The sequence below is a fragment of the Catharus ustulatus genome, chromosome 17 (genome assembly GCF_009819885.2).
Source record: "Catharus ustulatus isolate bCatUst1 chromosome 17, bCatUst1.pri.v2, whole genome shotgun sequence".
NCBI classification, from domain to species: Eukaryota; Metazoa; Chordata; class Aves; order Passeriformes; family Turdidae; genus Catharus; species Catharus ustulatus.
Window position 1 is genome coordinate 15,025,605 of NC_046237.1, and position 16,186 is coordinate 15,041,790.

Below are 16,186 nucleotides of genomic sequence, written 5' to 3' on the forward strand. Positions count from 1 at the left end.
AAACAGGGAAGGCTCAGGGCTGGGTAGGTGGGGGTTATATGGGTGCAAACCAAGGGAAAAAGGCAAAGCTGGACTTCTTCCACACCCTTTTCTAACCTTTTCTTTTTAACCCCTTCAGCCTCTTTGATCTCCCTTGGAGATTCCATGGGTAAGGAGAAGTTTTGGCAGTAAGGTGCCCTGTGGCCTCTTCCTGTTCTGGGCACCTCCTCTGGCCCTTTCTCCTTTCTAACCACCCTTTGCCTCCCTTGGCCTCAACTGATTCTTGGCACTGATGCCTTAGTAATTTAGCATTTTAAATTTTTCATGTATTTGTAACCCGACAATTATTTAATGTATAACTCTAAACTCCATATTCAGTGTTAGCTGCTGCTTTCCCATTTTGGTCAGACACAACAATTCCTCTCTAGGCTGGGAATCAAGGACACCTCACTACCTCAGGCCCCAAGAAATGTAAACAAAAGGGAACTGGGGGGACAAACTTGGGGTAAATGACTTAATTAACTGAAGCTGTAACTGGAAGATTAGCACTCAATATGGAAATGGATCAAACTTAGAAAAGTTATAAAACTATGAAAACCCATGACCCATCGTGCATTTTGGGTGTACAGTGATTTCATGAATACAAGCCGCACCAAGTATAAGCCGCATCTCTGGGTGTTGGCAAATATTTCGTTCTTTGTCCATAAATAAGCCGCACCTGAGTATAAGCCGCTCTGTCGTTCGCAGCGAGGACCCACGTGCAACAAAGTTGCCAAATAGTAACAGAACCACAGCAGGGCGGGGTTTACTGGCTCGGCTCGGGCTGTGCAGGCTCGGCCCGCTCGGGGCTGCCAACGGGGCTAGGTGGCCCAGCCTGGCGCTGCCGCTCGGCGGGGCCGGTCAGGGCCAGCCACCGCTGCCACTGGGCTCGGTCACCACAGCCCAGCGCTGCCCTGTGGTGGCAGGCAGGGGTGGAATTCCCCCTGCTCCTGCGGCGGCGGGTGGGGACGGAGCCCCCCGCCGCCTCCCCGAGCCACGGCAATGGCAGCGCGGGGTCCCCCCGTCTCTCCCCCCCCAGCCTGCGGCAGAGAAGGGAAGGAGAGAGCTCTCCCGCCTCTCTCCCCGCCCCCCCCCCCCGTGCTGCCTGCAGGGAGCCAGGCTCCACCCGTGGCACAACAGAGTAACAATTTGTAACAATTGCGAAATGCCGGCTTTGCAGCTGCTCGGCTCGGCACTCTGGCTGGCACTTCTGAGGGTGTAAATGTCAGAAAAGTATTCACATATTAGCCACTCCTGAGTATTAGGCTCTTCAAGAAACATATTTGCCTATTATTCCCTTAGTTTTCTCTGGCCTCTGTTTTTAGGTAATCCCCAAAAGGCATCAACTTCTCCTTGGGGAGCTTCCTTTAGGGCCCATTTGTCTCCACAGCCCCCACTGGCCATGTCAAACTGCTCTGGGCTCACCAGTGCCCAGTGGAGAGCAAGCCCTGGCCATTCTGTGGCTCTGGCCTGGCTCACACTGCCCAGGATGATGTTGTTGGCATCACCATGGGCCCATCCATGGACACACTGGAATCCTTGCTCCCCTCTCTAGAGCCTTTTTTCACATCCCTCAGCCTGAGACCAACCCCTGGGTGCACTTCCAGAGCACGGGACCACGTGTTATAGCTGAAAATATAATATTGGCTTTTACATTCATAGATTAACTTTTTGGATCACAAGTATTTTGATATGGTACAATTTATACTTGCTTTTAACTTTTTTTAAATAGTATAATCTGTCAGTTTATGTATACCCTGTATAGTTTATATGAATAGTAGTGTAATAAATATATCATATGCTTTAGCAAAATGTTAAAATAGAGGCTAAAATACCTCTATGTGACCAACTTAGAAAATGGTGTAAAGCAATTTTTTTTTTCATACATCTGCAGACTGGCCTCTCCAAGTGATAAGATAACAGTGACAGAAACCAGAGCATAAGCATCCAGGAAGGATTTATCAACTCCTCCTTATCAAGGAGTGTGAAACACAGGAAGAAATGAAATATATTGACTTAACCTACAGCATGTCCTGCAGACAAGTCAGAAGTTAAAACCAAACAAGAGAGTTCTTAGAACATCGAAAACTCAAAAGAATATTTGAATAATGTATAAATTCATTAATATGTATGTACTCCCAGCAATGTAACAGTATACAGAGAACAATGTTTTACATTGATGCTGTGTCCTTTCGCTAGTCGCCAAAAACATCCCAGCGCTGGATATATTTGTCCCTAGTTTTATCCCTTGTTAGGCTTTTAGAATTCTAGATAATGCACTTTGTTTTTCATACATGGGAAGAACTTTCCCTCTCCATCACACTGTTAGGAGTTGCCTGATCCAGCAGCCTGAGACAGAGGAGGCTGCCGCAGCTCCAGGCCCCCAGGTCCTAGCTGTTGTGGGGCCCAGGGAGGACAGGTGGGGTCACACACAGACACAGCCAGTCCCATGGGTCTGGACAGGCACATGGGGCCTCCCACAAACAGCACCGACAGGATGTGCCCCTTATTGCATCCCCTGCAAGCACATTTAAGCTTAAATATCAAAAGCTTTCATGAACAATATACTGTCAGAGTCCTACTACCATAAACATAAAGATGTGGCTGGAGACAATTCCTCATATCCACTAAAGCAGCTCCAAAGAACTCCCCTGTGATCTGGGCTTCACCCTCAGCTACAGCTACACCTCCCTCTACTGCCCAAAGGTGTCTGCTCAGCAGCTGCATTGCCTGCAAGACAAGGCTGCTGCACGTCTTAGTTCATCAGCAATGAAATGTCACCCTCTGACAGGAATCAATATCCCCAGCATTCCTGATCCCAGCCACTTTAGCTCTTTCTACCACTGGACATTCTCACCTTAGAATCACAGGTTACGCTGACTTGGAAGGGATCCATCAGGATCCCTGAGGCAAACTCCTGGCTACAATGCAAATATGTGAAACAGTAGGATCTTCTCTCTTTTTTTTTTGGCCCTGAAGGAAACATTGTCACATAATTCCCTTTCACTCGTCTACCTTCCCCAGTTTAATTCTGCAACCTCAGGTCACTGGCTAGAGCAGAAGTATGTCCATACTAGAAAAAAACAGGAAAGGATAAGGAAATACAAGCTGTTTCCAATCATGCAAATATCACAAGAAACCACCCCTGCTGCCAAAATCTAGCTGTTGTTGCAGTCCTCCCAGTCAGCAAACCAGACTCCAGCAATGATCTCCTGCCTGCTCATTGGTGGGACCATGTTTGTAACACCTGAGTCCATGTCTCCCCACAGCCCTGCAGGCCTTGGCTGTCTCTTCCCACTTGAATTATCCCTAGTGAAGGTGGAGATGTTAATCACAAACTCTAAACACATGCAGAAGCATCTTCAGACAAGCTGAGCATGAAACAAACTCTCTGTACCTGCCTATCTGTTCACACACCACCACCTGAGCATGCAGCCATGTCTTCCAGAGAGCAGCAAGAACCAGTGTGAAGCAGACTTCCCACGAAAGGTGGCATTTGAAATTTCAGGGCACGCTTCACGTTGTCTTAGACCTGTCTCTGCTGAAGAGAAGCAGCAAAGTCAGGCTCCCAAGACAAGCAGCACCAACCCACAGTTCGCTGAAGTACACCCAAAATTCAATACGGTGCAATGTTGACTATAATTTGCGCTGCAGACATTTTTAGATTTTTACCATTAAGCTAAGCCACAAATGTTTTTTTGCCTGTCACACAAATTTTAGAATTTTGATTTAAAAAGCCAAAAACATGGAAAATAGGGTTGTTCAAGAAGACAAATGGGGAGAAATTCCTAAGATTAAATTTTTAAAATATTTTATGTAAATGATATTATTATCTTCTCCTTTTGGTTAATTTTTCACACTTTAAACTATGCATTAATTCAAATGCTGTGATGAAAGCATTGTCTTGAATTATGAAATAGAAACATATTCTTCTTGAAAATATCAACAGGAAAACATTTTTTCCACCTGAGTTGTTTCAGATTAGTTCAGAATAATAAGAACTGATTCCTTCTTACAAGCAGATTTTATTGGTTTTTCAGTGAACCTGCATTTTCCAAAGGAGGAAAAAAAAAATAAAATTATAATGTCAGACTTGTTTTGGGTTCTACTTCCTTTTCTTATGATCTGCCTATTTTTGCCTTTCATTTTCAGTTTCAATTTTTCAAATTTTGCCTTAATTCTGAGAGCCAAGATGCTGGAGAATAAATGTCTAATTAGATCCCTCCCTCCCTGTCCCTCATCTCCGAACACTGGTGTTTGTACTGGTCATGCTTCATCCAGAGAGAACTCCAAGGAAGAGTTTGCTCCAGACATGCAAAACTGTTCCAAAGGAGCCCAGGAGGTGCCTCAGCTTGCTCTGTCCACCCCTCAGCCCAGCACATGAGAAAAAACAGGGAAGAGAAGGGTCAGTTTTATTGCACCTATCAAGAGAAGGATTCATTTTACACACCTTCTGTCATGGCGTAATCTCAGACAACAACTGAGCCCCACACATGATCCCCAGACGGCGGAGAGAATCAAATGGTCAAAGTGAAGAAATGCCCCTTGTGGTTTGAGATAAAGTTGTTTCATAAGGGAAGCAAAAGCTGCGCATGTATGCAAAGCAAACCAAGGGATCCATTTCCCACTTTCCACTGGAAGGTTCAGCCATCCCTGGAACAGTCTGGCTCCATCACAGTAATGGTGGCTTGAGAAGACAAATGCCATCACCCAAACATCCTCCTTCCTTTTCCCCAGTATTCTCTATGAGCACAATGCCATCCTCTGGCACAGCAGCAGCTGTGCCCCACTGTACCCTAGTGGTCCTGGCACCGCTGCAGGACCTGTCCCCCATCCCTGCAGAGGGGAACATGGAGCATAAGCCCATGGCTATCTGCAGTCCCACCACAGCTCTGAGTGTCACAGGAATGAGGGTCCCGAAGAAGTGTGAATCTGCCTGGAGAAGGGTCAAAGCCATGGAGCACTGGGCTGCACACTCTTGCACACAGAAGCAAGACCAAATAAGAAAGAGGTGAGGAGGCTTCCCTGCAGAGGTGTCTCACTGCATCCCCTGACATTTGTCCTATGTTTGCCACAAGGCACCATGTCCTACAGGTTTTTTCTTCACACATTCCAAGTGGTCTCATGTCTTTGGGGTCTTTTTGCCTGCAGTCTGCAGTCTAAATAGCTTCAATGTGGTGTCCCTGTGATGTAGTGGGGTCCCCAATGGTCTGTAACAGTGCATGGGGCTGAAATTTGTCTTGTGATCTATACAACGATCTCCATATGGTCCCATGATCCATATATAGCCTCTTCATCCAGGACAGTTCAGGTGTTTCTTCAGGCCAGTCTCAGGCAGGATGGCCTTGGGCCCATAGCTGTATCCCCACATATTTGCATACTCCATCCCTGTAGCCATATCTCCGTGAATTCCCATACCACATCCCTGTAGGTGTATCCCTACACATTTCCATACCATATTCCTGTAGCCATATCACCATGTATTCCCATACCCCACCCATATAGGTGTATCCCCATCCACGCATCCGCATTCCCATATCCCTGCCCCATGCCAAGCTCCTGACCCGGTCTCCCCTGCTGCGTTTCATGCCTCCTTGCTCCTCCCCATCCTCTATTTTTGAAAAATATATGAAAAAAGCACATTTCACCACCTGTGTGTGTGCAATGGGGAATCAAAACTCTTGGTCTGGGAGGCAGGACCAGGGCGGACTGGAGCACCGGGCAACAGCAGCCCCGGGCAGCAGCAGCAGGAGCTCCTGGCAGCAGGCAGGGCTCTCCCCACAGTGCCCATCACAGTCCTCAAACAGCCAAAGGCATGAGTGGGTCTGGAGCTGTCACTGGGGTTTGTGGGGGGACACAGCACATGGCTGGAACATTCTGGGGATCACAGGGGGCTGCTGGTGAGGCGGAGGGTTCAAGGAGTGGTGGGGAGAACTGAAGGGTGACTGAGGGAGATGGGGACTGCGGCAGTCAGGGCTCACAGGAAGGGATTTTTGAGGGCTGCTGGATGTCTTGGTTTTGACTGGGAGAGAGAATTTTCTCCCCAGAAGCTGCTCCAGTGCTGTGTTTGGGATATTCAGAGTGAGAACAATGTTGGTAACACACTGAGTTGGAGCCCCATCGAGTTCACTCCGAGTCAAGGACTTTTCAGTGTGCCATGCTCTGCCAGCAAGGGGGGAGCATGGTCAGAAGACTCAATCCCATGCAGTCTCTTGTAAAACCCGTGAGTGGAGATAAGAATAGTTAAATAACTGAAACAAGACTAAATATATTGATATTACTGATGATACTACTATTAAGAATAGCAATGGGAAGGAGAGAGAACTGAATAAAACCTAGAGAAACCAGCAATGCCCAATAGTCTCTCATCATTCACTGACCAATGCCCCACCCAACCCCCAGCAGCAATCGGTGGCTCCTGGCCAAGCCCTCCCAGTGTCTGTACTGGGCAAGAGGTTCTGTGGTCCAGAATATCCCTCTGGCCAGTTTGGGTCGGGTCTTCTGGCCATGCCCCTCCCTGGAGGGGCAGAGCATGGCACACTGAAAAGTCCTTGACTGGGCTCCAACTCAAACATCAGTGTGCAACCAACACTGTTCTCACTCTAAATCCCGAACACAGCCCTGGACTCACTTCTGGGAAAAAAATTAACTCTCTCCCAGCCAAAATCAGGGCACTGGGGCATCCTAGGAAGAGATGGAGGTTTGGAGAAGTGTGGTTGTCATCCTTGGAGGTTGTTGTTTCAGTGGGTCCTGGAAGGAGATGACCCTTCCCAAGGAGAGGGACATCCTATGGAATCCAAGGAAGACATGGGGGTCCTGGTTATGAAGCCTCCCCCACACCTTCTTTTCCTCTTTCTGCTTCACAGGGAAACCTTCTGCCAGCAGGCACCCATCATCCTTGACTACTTGCACAGCATCCTGCAGAAGTACTGGATGGGGGGCAGGTCCTCATGGTCAGACCCCAGGGAACCCACCCATCTGGGGCCTCCTGCCCAGCAGGGCAGAGTTACCACAGGCAGTGGAGCTATCCACCACCAGTCCCTGTCCACCACCAGCCCCAGGACCTTGTTGCCCAGCTGGGAGAGAGAGTTGATTCTCTTCTCAGGGCCTAGGGGGCCCAAGTGACCAGGCACTGATCCCTAATGCGAGGAGATGGTGCAGAACACAGACGATGCTGGTGCAAACGAGGTGTGTTTCTGTCTGATGAGAATTCTGTGGGAATTCAACATCACAAGAGGGGGACTGGAGGGCGCACAGGGTGAGAGGCACTGTGGGCGCTGCAAGAAACCAGATGGAGCCCCAGCGTGGCACTGGCTGGTGCTGGGAGGGACTGTGGGAACTGGAACTGGTGAGGGGTTTTGGGATGTGCTGGGGGCACTGAGGGTACTGAGAGGACTCAGGGGTACTGAGGGCGGTTTTATGAGCTCGTGAGAACACTGGGTGTGAATGACAATTCCCCCTCGAGGTCCCACTTCCCCCCTAACCCATGGATGGTACTGACTGCCAGGCCCAGCTCTCCTGGCCTACAACAATGCCATGATGTCATGCCAGGACTGGACAGGGATTCAACACCCAGGGGTGTCACACAAGCAGGAGGATCCCCACACTGTGGGGCGCATTGGGTTGGGCTTCAATTCTATCTACCGCCTCACCTGTGAGTGGCACTAGAAGCCTCAGTTGGGACTGAACTGGAGATGTGGGTTTTACTGGAGGCACTGAACTACAGGTGCTGGGGAGAACTGGGGGGCACTGGGGATCCACAAAATGGAGGGCTATGTCTGAAGTGAGGAAACCTGAAGCATCAGGAGGCTGGGGGGAAGACTGGTTGGCAATGGAGGGCAGGGCTAGGGGGACGAACTGAGGGAGGACTGGTGAACTGGGATTAAGCTTTGGATCATGGGAGGCACTGTGGGAATAAACTTGAGGCCATTGGGTGGGCATTTGGGGCACTGATGAATTGGGATCATCTGGGAAGGCAGTGGTGTCCATTTCATCTCTGTGGCCTCATGGTTCCCATGTCTCCAGACCTTCCAGATGTGCTGAGGCCCCCACATGAGGGGGTGCTGGACCACGAGTACCAGGTGCTGCCTGGTGCTGGCAAATGCTGGGACATCTCTGAAGCCCAGAACCTTTGTGGCCTTTTCAAGCCCTTCTGGGCCAGGCTGGAAGCTGTGGGACAACACCGTGCCTCAGCCCAGGACACCTTCTTCTGCTTCCCCTTTGCCTCAACCCTAAGAAATTGCTGCAGGGATCTCCAATCCTGAGCGCATCTGCAACCTCACCCAGACCTTCCTTTCAGAGGTCCCTCTTGCCTTCCTCTTCCTCTGCCATGTCTACCATGTTCCCCTGCACTGTATGACCCCTGATGGGGTCCAGACACTCATGGAAGCACTTGTGACATGCGCTCCGCCTTTCCCTGTCCCCATGCCATTCAGGGAGCTCTCCCTGGGGATGCTGTCAGACATGGCCACTTCTGCAGACGATACCACACTTCTGGCCACACTGCAGTGAAAGGAGATCCGAGACTTGGGGGCCCTCAGGATCCCCCAAGTTGGGCAGCCATTGAACAGCTCTCAGCCTGTGAGGAGGAATCCAGGACCATATGGCACCACCTTTTTTTGGTGTGTCAGGGTGATGAGGAGTTGCTGGAATTGTTTCACCAGAAGACACAGGCAGGACTCCATCCTCCACCTCCCATGGCTGGTGTACCCCTTCCCCTTTCCCCCTGCCAAAAATGGCAAGTGGGTGCCATATCTGGATGCTGAGGAGGGGCAAGTTTTCTGCCACTTCCCCATGCTGGTCATCTCAGGGCTGCCGATCCACCTGCATGGGGCCTTCTCATATCTCTCAAATCTCAAAATTTGAGAGCATCCTCTCAAGTTGCAAGGGGCTGTGGGACACAGTGAAGCAGGGCAGGTGGAACCAGGTGATGCTCCACATTGCTGTGCTGATAGCCTGGCTCTGGGCAGTGGACCATCTCTGTGCCATGCACAAGGCAGGCGAGTTGAAGAATTATGAATATCATCTCTTCTAGCCAGACATTAGCACTGCCTGTTACCCCTTTACAGAGGCCATGACTGGTTTCTACCAGGGTGTGGCAGCCAGGAGTGGCCCCAGGCTCTTTTCTGCTGGCCACTCCTGGTGCTCTCTGCTGGACACCCACTTCCTGCACCAGGCTGTGGAGAGACAGCCTAAGTTGGGTACTGAAGCCCAGTGAGTCTTTGCCACCACCATGCCTCATCCCCTGTTAGCTGTGACCTTGCCTGGGAAGATGCAGGGCCTCAGGAAGGTGCTGGAGGCTGGAACCTATGACTGGGTCCTGGCTTTCTCTGTGACCTTGTGCTTCCCAACTTGACAAACCTCCCTGCTATTGACTGGAACCCACTGCTTCTCCATGTATGGATAATGTCACATGGATGTCAGCTTGATATGTCTCATGAGGATGTGGACAAAGTGCTGCAGACAGTGCCCTACATCCCTGTCACCCCTTGTGGCCACCTGCAGTTCATCAATCACCTGGTACATCCTAGGAGAGGGCAAAGACCTTGCAGCTTGTCTGGACCAAGAATCATGCCCAGTGCTGCCAGAGGGCTGTCTTCATCCTTGAGTTAGTTCAGGATGCAGTGAAGAAGGAGCAAACAACACCCTGTGCGCCACTTTCCAGACTGTGTCCTTCCTCCCTGCTGCACTGCTCACTGGTGACCATGTCCTGCTGCCAGCTCTACCATCACTTCCATGACCTGCTAGTGGTCATCCACCCTACCTTGGCTCCTAAAGTGCTGGGGAAAAACTTCAGCCTCTCCAGGGAGGTAGCATCTTTATTGGGGCTGGACCAGCAGATACCATCAGCTCCAGTCCTTAAGCAGCTGCAGGCACTCAGCCATAGCTCCAGAACTTTCCCTTTGGAGACCCTGCACGACAGCACCAACTGCTGCTACAAGGACCTGAACATGCTGTTCCAGGAACATTGTTCCAGCTGGGATGAGGTGGCTTCTGCAGTGGCCCAAGAGGAGCCCTTCATCTTGGTGGGGTCCCTTTTTGTGCCAGTCACAGCTGTAGCAAGACCTCAAGAGCATGGAAGAAGCACTGGCTAAGGAAGGCGAGGACTTGGTGCTCTTCCTTTGCCATGTCCACACTGCAGTCTTCTCCAAGATCCTCCCAGGTGGGAAAGAGTTATGGGGAAGCTGTGAGTGGCCACAGAGCTCATGGGTCATGATGCAAAGCAGGATTTTCAAGCAAGATTAAGCCAGGCCATGGATGGGAACAGCTCCACCCCTCTCTTCTATACCATGAAAGTAAAAAATAGCAGGGCTGGGACCACAGGTGTGTGGAGGGCAATCTCCCAAATTGGGGTGCAGAGTGGGGCTGAAGAGTCTCCAGTGTTTAAATGGCTGCCTTATGGGGCTGTGGCTGCCTGCCTGGAGCCTCTGAACCGAGTCACAGACAGAGCCTTCTGCACCTTCCCACTGCCCTTGATAATTGGGCTGTCACTGCATATCAATGCCAACTTCTCTATGGATGTCGCCAGGTGCAGTCTCAGCTGGAACAAAGACTGTACAGAGGCAACCTGGAATGACTTCTTGCTCTGGTGTTTGATGGTTCCACTATACTGTTACTTTCTCACCAGGCAGTGGAAAGCCCTGGGGCCAGAAAAGCTTCAGTACAGGTCTCTGAAACTCTGCCAGCAGCACCTGGTCTCCTACTCCCTCCAGTTTTTCCCTATTATGAAAAGAGTGCTACCTATCTTTCAGGACATGGTGAGAGAGGTCTACAAGCACCTCAGTCATGCATCCCTGTCCCTGGTGCACGTGTACCATGAGAAGTCACCTGGCAGCATGGTGACAATAACCCAGGCATCTCAAGGTGGAGGAGACATGCTAACAGAGCCATACTTCTTCGAGGAGATGCCTGACCCAGATGTCTGGAAAGTGCTGCAGCAACTCAACATGAAATTGGATCCAGCATTCACCCACCTGCAGCAGATCCATGAGGAATTCACTGAAGCCCAGGTGAACCCTGTTGTCTTAGGGCCAGCCTCTCTCCAGTGCTTCCTCAAGGCCCTGGCTCTTCCTGTGCCCTGCAAGCTGCCTAAGACCCCCCTGAGGACCCCAGAGAGCTGCTTCTACCTGCTGCAATACTTAGCAGGATGGAGCAGGCACTCCCAAGGTATTCCCAAAGATGGGGACAAGGCAGAACTGGAAGGCCTGCCTTTGCTGGCCACAGAAGATGGTTTTCTGAATGCTTTCAGCATCCACCACCCTGTCTTCAAGAACTCCTTTGCCTACCTCTTCCCCAAGCACAGCCACCATTTTGCCTAAAAGTGTATTCCTGCATGGATCCCACCTTGCTTTGTGAAGGAGCTTGGCCTCCCAGAGGCCACACCACTCATCCAGGAGGCATTGGGTCAGTTGGAGTGGACCACAGAGGGGGAAAAGTGGCTCAAGGGGCTGTGGATCTTCTTTGTCAGTGTGGTCCCCACCAGGACTTCAGACGAGAACATGGAGTCACTCACGGATCATCTCCTGGATATGGCAGTGCTGCCTATTCAGGGGAGTAAGACAGACTCGAAGCACCTACTGCCACTATCCTCCCTCTCCAGGGTTCTTTTTGAGTGTCACTCCAAAGTGGAAAAGGTACTGCACAGACTGGGCATCCCTGTGCTCCAGCAGTCCCTGCTGCCCTCTGGTTTTAGCTGCTGTTGCCTGAAGCCAAAGGCACTGCAGGTCACAGATCCCAGGGCTGTAGTGGCCCATCTGGCAGACACAAGAGATGATCTCTGCTGGAGGAATTTAGGGGAGCAAACACGACAGCCCTGCTGAGCTTTGTCCTGAAGGGAAAGCTGGATTCACATGCACTGGAGCAGCTCTGGCACCCATGTCTCTTCCAGAAGTTGGTGAGAAGTGGGGTGGAGCTATGTAGCTGTGGCTCCCTACTGCAAGGTGCTGTCGCTCCACAGACAGTTCCTGGGAGTGCCCTTGTGTGCTCAAGTGTTATATGACCTGGACAAAGGCATGCTGCTTCTCACACTAAGCCTGATCCATGAATGAATGGCTGAGAGTTTGAAGTGGAAGTTCACAGATGACCAAGAGCTTTTTATGACTGTGGTGCTTCCCTGGCTGTCCCAGCTCACATGGCAAAACCTTATGGAAGCTGTATGCTTGTTCTTTGTGCTGCAACCCATCTGTGACACTCGGAGCATGGAGGCCATTGTGGCAGCTTTTCAGGAGGTGGCCTTTATACCAGATGCCCACAGCACACTGCGCCTGGCCTCCTACCTCTACCATGACATGCCCTCCTTCCACACCCTGTGGCTCCAAAACTGCTTTGTGCCTAAATCTTTCTTCAAGGAGCTACATTCAAATCGGAAAGCTGTGGATTTCCTCCTTAAGGCAGGTGTCTGCACCATCCTCTTTGTAGAGGATTTCATTGCACTGGCTGAGGAGATAGAGCATGAAGCCACTTGGGCTACCTGCCATGCTACAGAACTGCTGGCCCAAAGGCTGGAGGCAGAGGAGCTGGAGCTGAGGGGCCTTGTCCTGGATGTGCAGTGGTTCTGTGACTATGGCATGGATGGCAAGGCCACACAGTAACCAAGCTACCATCCTTTCCCCATGACCCCCAGAGAGGCCTTCCCCAGCGTGGATGAGGAGGAGGTCCTGAAGAAGGCACAAAAAATGCTGGTGACACTGAAGGACCATCTGGGCACAAAGTCATCAAGTCCCTACCAAGGGGCACAGCACCTGGGCCAAGGGACCACCAGACGCCCATCAGAGACCCACCATGCACCTGGTGTGGCTGGCCACAGACCTACCACAGGCAATTCCAGACTGTCCAGCCCTGGTAGGGAAGTTTTGGGGGCCCAAACCACTGCACATCACAGGCTAGCCTGTGCCATTGTCATGTCTTGAGTGTGCAGTAAATAAAGCACAAAATAAATGCTGCAGTGCTGGCAGACCCTTCACTGACAGTGGAGTCAGGGACATGGAGAAGTCATGGGCAATGGGTGTGGAAAGTGGAGGTGGTGATGAAGGACTTTGGAGAACTGTGGTGGGTCAATTTTGGCTAGCCAGGTGCCCACTGAGCCACTCCATCACTTCTCCTCTTTGACCCAAAAGGGGAGAAAATGTGATTAAAATCCCATGGGTCAGGAAGATCACTCGCCAATTACTGTCACAGTCAAAGCAAACTCACCTTGGGGAAATTATTTTATTTTATAACCAATTAAACAGAGTAGAAAAATGGAAAATAAGAACAAACCTGAAAACACCTCCTCCTACCCTTCCTTCTTCCCTGGCTCAGCTTCACTCCCAACTCTTTTATCTCCTCCCCTGAGTAGTGCATGAGATGGGGTGTGGATTGCTGTCAGCTCACAACACTTGTCTCTGCTGCTCCTTTCTCCTAACAGTTTCCCTTCTCCATTGGAGACATTCCTGCACCAACTTTTCCAACGTGGGTCGTTCCTGTGGGCCACAGTTCTCTAAGAACTGCTCCAGCAAGGTCCCTTTCCACAGGGTGAAGTCCTTCAGGAACAGACTGCTCCCGTGTCCTGCCAGCTCCTGCATGGACTCCTCTCCACAGAGCATAGCCCCTGCCAGGAGCCCACTCGAGTGTAGGCTCCTCCCAGGCTGCTGCTCCCTCCAGGGCATCCCCACCTGGTGTGCTCTGGGTTCCTTACATGGGGTGAAGTGGGGATCTGCTCCTCTACTCACCTCCATGGGCTACGGGTCAAAATTCTCCTCCCTATGGGCTGCACCACGGACTGCAGGGGAATCTGCTCCAGCACCTTCTCCTTCCCTGGCCTTGGTGCCTGCAGGGCTGTTGCTCTCACATCTTCTCCCTCCCAGCTGCTGTTGCACAGTAGTGTTTACCCTGTTTTTATACAGAGGCCCTCCCAGCATTGCTGGTTGGCTCAGCCTTAGCCAGTGGTGGGTCTGTCCTGCAGCCCTCTGGGGCCAGCTCTGCCCAACTTGGGGGCAGCTCCTGGTGTCTCCTCATAGACAGTCCCCCTGCAGGCCCCTGCTACCCACACCTGGCCATGCAAATCTGCAACAAGAATGATGAGATGGTACCAAGGGGAGCATGGGGGTCTCAAGGAAAGCATGAGGTAGGGGAAGCAGTAAGATTCAACGAGCTGGAGTCATTGCCATAGGCCCAGAGACCATCACCCAAGTCCCAGTGTGACTCTGCTGACATGAGGCCAAACGCATGGCCTGCTCCTGGCTCAGGGCAGTCCCAAGGGCAGGCTCAGGCTGGGCAGAGAGGGGATCGAGAGCAGCTCTGAAGAGAAGGACTTGGGCATGTTGGTGGACAACAAACTCAGCATGCCCCAGTGTGACAACTGAACAGCAGGCCTGTAAAGCTTCACAAACTGGACTTTGACTCAATCAGACAGGGCTGTGAGAAAGCTACCAGCCTTTCCTAAGAATAGAATCCTATAATGGTGAAAAACAGCTTGTTTCCCTGAGAAAGAATTTTAAGATTGAGACATGGTTTCTTGCACTTGTATAAATTCTTCTCAACTGCCAAAGAGAAAAAATGCAAACAATACCTAAAACCAGATGTTTATCTGCATGTAGACACCTCTGGTGAACTGACCAATCCTTACGGGGTAACAGCTTGTTTCTGACCAACTGGGGATAGACATGGTGTGTTTGTAAAACTCTATATAGAGACACGTGCAAATAAACTGGGATCTTTTCTTCACTCCATGAAAAGAGTGTATCTTGTCTCTCTATCATGAGGTCACAGCGACACCCCAGCCCACACACAGCGACAACCCACTGTCACCCAGAAACCCCCCTGTCCTGGGCTGGCCCCACAGCATGGGCAGCAGGGAACAAGGGGGATTCTGCCCCTCTGCCTCGCTCTGGTGAGATGTCACCTGGAGAGCTGCCTCCAGCCCTCGGGTCAGAAGGATGTGGAACTGCTGGAGTGAGTCAAGAGAGGCCAAAGCCTGGGAGCTGGAGCCCCTCTGCTCTAAGCCAGGCTGGGGGTGTTCAGCCTGGAGAAGAGAAGGCTCCAGGGAGAGCTCAGAGCCATTTCCAGTGCCTAAAGGGACTCCCAAGACAGATAAGGGGGTACCTTGGAAAAGGGCCAGGACAAGCGGAATGGCTTTTGCTGGCAGAGAACAGGCTTAGAAGAAATTCTTCCCTGTGGGGATGGTGAGGCCCTGGCACAGATTGCCCAGAGCAGCTGTGGCTGCCTCATCCCTGGAAGTGTCCAAGGCCAGGTTGGAGGGGGCTTGGAGCAACCTGGTCTGGTGGCACGGGGTGGAATAGAACGAGCTTTGAGGTCCCCCCAGCCCAAAGCAGTCTGGGATTCTATGCTGAGGTGAAACATCACCACAGGGATGACCAATCCAGAGGTTGCCAAGCTGCCATCTTGTCCATTGGGTGGTCCTTGACAAGGTCAAAGGCAGCTCCTAAGGAGACCGGGTCATCCCATTGGGCCAAGACTGCATGGAAATGGGAGTGGCTCCAGCCAGGAAGATGCATTGCTGCCACTCACTGTGACAGACAACATGGAAAATAGAAATTTTCAGTTGCAAAATAGAGCTTAAAGACTAACTAGCAAATTAGAGAAAAGAATATAAAAGTAGATACACAGGATGCTAACCAGAGCTGGAAGCAGTGGATAAACAGATAAGAAGGAACCTAGGTGGGTTTTGTGGCAAAGTTATGTAACTTTAAGAAACAGCAGTGTATGTCCTAAGAGAAGTTCAAGGCAAGGGCACTTACAGTTTTGGGAGCTCTCAGTGAATATAACAGCCAGAGACCCCTTTAGATGACCCTTTAAGACCATAAAAGGACTTTCAGTAAGAGGCAGAGGTGCATAAAGTAGTTCTAGGAAAAGTAATGTTCATGTAGGAGCTAGGAATTACCTTATGATGAATATAGATGACCACAGTGGAAAGAACATCCCGTTCTAAAGTTTCATGGCACACATTTGCTTAGAGGAAACATCCTCTGCATATAAATATTAGCCATTAATCAACAGTAATAGTGGCACCAGAGATGATCTGTGAGTGGTGTCACCACAACCTGGCCACTTCATACACCTGATCCAGCAGCACTGAGCCCTCTGGTTTGGGCAGTTTTCCATTTTGCCATTCACTCGGTCCATATCTCACCATTTGGGCTGTGAGGAGACTGCGTGGCTGTTGAATGTT

General features: G+C 50.9%; 1 pseudogene; it reads left to right on the plus strand.

Moving 5' to 3' along the window:
* The first annotated feature begins 8,332 nt into the window (after positions 1 to 8,332).
* LOC117004337 lies at positions 8,333 to 13,567 on the plus strand (annotated as a pseudogene).
* Positions 13,568 to 16,186: the final 2,619 nt, after the last annotated feature.